General features: G+C 44.7%; 1 pseudogene; it reads left to right on the top strand.

Moving 5' to 3' along the window:
* The first annotated feature begins 1,590 nt into the window (after positions 1 to 1,590).
* LOC129026142 (C-terminal-binding protein 2-like) lies at positions 1,591 to 2,893 on the top strand (annotated as a pseudogene).
* The last annotated feature ends 991 nt before the right edge of the window (positions 2,894 to 3,884 follow it).

Raw genomic sequence — 3,884 nt, 5'->3', positions numbered from 1 at the left:
ACAGGAGAAGCCTTAGAAGATTTAGGAGCATAATCAGCATAAGGTAGGAAATTTCCATCTGTAGCAGCAAAAGAAGTAAATCTAGGATTTTCCAGAACCAATTTCTTTGAAGCAGAACTTCCAGCACCACATTTTTAAGGTTTTCTCCTTGGCCTTTGCACCTCTCATCTTTGTTATTTGTTCATTCTTTCCTATTGGGGTGATGCCTATTATTCTCTCTCTTTTTACATTCCAAAGATATTTCCTTTACTGTGGAACAGGGGCGTCCAAGGGAGACCACAGCCAAGAGTTCTTAGTTTCTGTTTCTGGTTGAGCCAGCAAGGCCCTTTCCTCATCCCCCTTTTCTGCTTATCACTAGAGACAGAACCTGAAAACCATGGTTGCAGGCTGCTAAAAGCCTAAAATAAAACACAGCCATAAAAATAACAGTACAAGTCGGGTTGGAAAAGCTTGCTGTACAAGGCAACCAGGTCTGGCTTACATTCACCACATCATTTCTTCTTTCCCAGAAATTGGGCTCAAGAGAAAACGTCCAACTTTTAGTATCTCCCTCAGTATACAATGAGAATAGTGGAACCTATGTTCAAAGGTTTGGCTTCTGGGGCTACCTCTGGTGACTAGATTCTGTCTCCCCCAACAGGGAGTGCTAAAGGAAATGGCAGAGTAATAAGAATGACAACTTATGACTGCTGAGAAAAGAAGATGAATGCCTATCACAGCCTCAGAGAAACAAACACTGCAATCAACTGCGGAAGCAAAGGACTACCGTGTCTGGAAAATAAGGGGAAAAATATCTTTACCTTAAAAATACACACACAAGGCCAGAGAAGACACATCGAAGACCCTGTTAATGAAGCACCAGAATATTCAGCCTCACTGACTGCTGTATTATCTTGTAGTAAGAAACTTTTTACATACTACGTTACACAGTTGTTTTATAAATTTCTGAATCTCATCAAAAGATTGCAGGGCATACAGAGAAGGCAGAAAACAGAGAAAACATGTCCCAATTAAAGAAATAAAATAAACCTACAAATATTGACCTTTAAAAATCTTTGTTGATCTTGAAAGATCAAAATCTGTAGGTTTATTCTTTTGTTGTTGTTTTTGTTTTTGCATTATATAGTTTAAAAATAAAAATAATTATCAAGGCCGCTTAATGAGACGGGCACTCCTCTGGTCCGCGGGGCACCGGGAAAGGAGGAGCCTGGAGACCATGCCGGACACATTGGTGGCCCCAGGCTCAGAGCAGGAGCAAGGACCAGGCTGCACCGGGCCGAAACCGCCTCCACTTCCAGCGTTCGCGGATTCCAGGAGCTCCAGACCTGGGGTCGTGGTGAGATTCTTTGATTGATTGTGTGATGGTGGCTGAGTTGCAAGCAAACAGGTTTCATCACTTAAATTGCTTTGAACCAATGAACCTGTATTCCCTTACAAAGAAGGACAGCCCATCGTGTGAACTATAGATTTTCTGAACAAATTTATATTGGATTCATAGTGGTGTCATGCCCGCAGACGCCTCCGAGTTCCCCTAAGTTCTTAGAGGACTGCTTTGACTTTTGATCTGAGAATTGCAAAGTTCCCTAAAGAATGACATTTGTGGATAAGCGCAAACTTAAGAGACAGCGATTGGACAGAATTTGTGTATTAATTCGCCTCCAGGTCATGAAAGACCCCCTGCATCCCCGCCCTGTGGTGGCGCTGCTGGACGGCCGCGACTGCATTATGGACATGCCCATCCTGAAGGACCTGGCCACTGTGGCCTTCTGTGACGTGCAGTCCACGCAGGAGATCCACGAGAAGGTTCTAAACAAAGTCGTGGGCGCCATGATATACCACACCAACACCCCCACCAGGGAGGACCTGGCAAATTTCAAGGCCCTGAGAGTGATCGTGAGGGTTGGCAGCGGCTACGACAAAGTGAACCTCAAGGCTGCTGGCGAGCTCGGAATTTCTGTGTGCAACATCTCGTCCGCAGCCGTGGAAGAGACAGCCTACTCCACTATCTGCCACATCCTCAACATGCACCAGAGGAACACATGGCTGTAAAAGGCACTGTGGGAAGGCAAGCGGGTTCAGAGCATGGAGCAGATCTGCGAGGCGGCCTCGGGAGTGGCCCCTATTCCTGGGGAGACGCTGGGCCTCATCGGCTACAGTCGCACGCAGCAGGCTTTTGCAGTTCCAGCCACTGCCTTTGGATTCAGCGTCATATTTTATTACCCCTACTTGCAGGATGGGATCGAGCTGTTCCTGGGCGTGCAGAGGGTCTACACACAGCAGGAATTGCTGTATCAGAGAGACTGCGTCTCCTTGCACAGCAGTCTCAGCGAACATAAACACCACTTCATCAATGACTTTACCAGAAAGCAGATGAGGCAGGGAGCATTCATTGTGAACACAGCCTGTGGTGGCCTGGTAGATGAGAAAGCCTTAACACAGGCCCTCAAGGAGGGCAAGATACGAGGGGCAGCCCTCGACGTGAATGAGTCATAGCCCTTTAGCTTGGCTCAGGGTCCATTGAAGATGTCCCGAATATCATCTGCACTCCTCACTCTGCCTGCTACAGCGAACAGGCGTCACTGGAGATGAAGGAGGCAGCTGCCACCGAGATCCGCTGAGCCATCACAGGTCGCATCCCAGGAAGCTTAAGAAACTGTGTGAACAAGCAATTCTTTGTCACATTTGTGCTTTGGTCAGTAATAGACCAGCAAGCAATTCATCCAGTCATCGTGGGCATGGCTCCAGGAGGACTTCCTGCATCCAATGAAGGGATCATCCCTGGATGCATCCCGGTGACTCACAACCTCCCGACAGCGGCACATACTTCCCAAGGGCCCTCTCCCAACCAGCCCACAATCACGGGGACAATCGAGAGCACCCCAACGAGAAATAGTAGAGAATGCCGGAGGGTAATCATTCTGATACACTTGGGAACAAGGACAGTGAAAAATAGATGAACTAACAGAAAAAGAATCTGACGCTCTTTTTAGCTGATTCTGGACCTATGCATCATTGATGTTGCAGTGTTAAAACTACAAGAGTTAGAAAACTGAAGATGTCGTCTGTTTACGGATGCTCTGAAAGAATAGGGTGTGATTTATTAACCACCAACTTCCGTTATTGTGTGTTAAGTTTTTCATCTGTGCGTCAAATCACAAAGAATAAATAGAACTTTTCCTTTATCAGTCCCTTGGGCACAGCAGGTCCGGAACACCCTGCTCAGAATGTTGCATCAAGACTTCAAACATCAAAATAAAAACCATGAGGAGGAAATCCACATCTTGTGACTTGAGTCCCTTCAGTCTACAGGGACTGGTTACCGCTTTTTGCTAATAGGAAGATCACATTACTAGAAAATGTGGAGTAAACTGTTTGCCTGTGTTAGACATCTGCACGCATAGGATTGAAGACAGTACCGGCTCCTGTACAGAGAAATGTCTCTCACATCTGAACCGCATACTGAGCGGGCAAGTTGGTTGTAAGTTCAGTAAAAGCCTCCGATAATGCAAAAAAATAAAAAATAAAGCAGTATTAATTTTCACAAGCTGTTTGTAATCAAATATATTTTCTCAGTTTCAGATGCTCTGCTATTTTATTGAGTGGAAAGTCTTGCACTAAAAGGGTTCAAGAAAAATAATATTGCATTTCCTTATGTCACAGGAAACACTTTTAATGGTAACTTGTCAGATTGTCTATGAACAAACCCACTTTTTAAGACACTGATAAAATCTTTTCTTCACATATTTTATACAAGAACACTTCAGATGTAATGGATGTGACTGATTTTAACAAATCCTATTAGATTTACATCAATTAGTTACATGTTCTATTCATAGACTTTTGTGAATCATTGCCTTTTTGTTTAAAAAGATGGCCTGTTTTGA

The sequence above is a fragment of the Pongo pygmaeus genome, chromosome 11 (genome assembly GCF_028885625.2).
Source record: "Pongo pygmaeus isolate AG05252 chromosome 11, NHGRI_mPonPyg2-v2.0_pri, whole genome shotgun sequence".
Lineage (NCBI taxonomy): Eukaryota > Metazoa > Chordata > Mammalia > Primates > Hominidae > Pongo > Pongo pygmaeus.
Note: the sequence above shows the minus strand (reverse complement) of the source record. Positions and strands in the feature narration are given on the sequence as shown.